Source organism: Etheostoma spectabile, chromosome 2 (assembly GCF_008692095.1).
Source record: "Etheostoma spectabile isolate EspeVRDwgs_2016 chromosome 2, UIUC_Espe_1.0, whole genome shotgun sequence".
NCBI lineage: Eukaryota > Metazoa > Chordata > Actinopteri > Perciformes > Percidae > Etheostoma > Etheostoma spectabile.
The window spans coordinates 31,622,943-31,623,720 of NC_045734.1; positions in this window are offsets into that span (position 1 = coordinate 31,622,943).

The following is a 778-nucleotide window of genomic DNA, read 5'->3' on the forward strand; positions in this document are numbered from 1 at the left end:
CAGGAATAGTTGATGAACACAAGTCGGGAGGCGGCGTGGACGGTACCAAAGACACCAGACTGACCAAACCACCTGACAGGAGGTAAAGGGAACACGGGGGTATAAATAGAAGAAGTAACGAGGTAACAAGGAACAGGTAAGACGTCAGGTGAAACACATTAGGTCGGGGGGGGGGACAATCAGACAGACAAAAGTAAAGCTTGGCAAGACGAGACAGAACAGGAAACCAGACTATCAACATAAAACAGGAAGCAGAACATACCGACACTCACAAGGGGACACAAGACAGACTACCTAACATCTTGGAGTTATTTTTGACACCTCATTTACTTTTAGTAAACAAATCAGTGCCGTTGTCAAGACCAGTTTCTTCCAGTTAAGACTTCTAGCTAAAATAAAGGCCTAGCTTCCTTCTAAATATCTTGAAAATGTCATCCATGTTTTTATCACTGCTCGGCTGGATTATTGTAATTCTTCATCATCATCAGTCAAGACATCAGTCTTTCTGATTTCTGTGTGTCTCTGTCTGTCCAGGAGACTGCTGGCTGCAAACGTAAGTACACTCTCAATAAATTATTAACTAAAATAACAGAAAACGTTCTGGCAGCTCATCACCTTGGGGCAGTAATTAAAAACTGAAAAATTAAAATAAAACACTGACAATTTTGTTTCTACAGTAATAACAAAAATATCATGTCATAATGAACAGTTTGACAGTTTAAAATCTTCATTTGTGAGTAGATGTCGGCCCTGGTCAAGTCAAGTTTATTTTATCCAT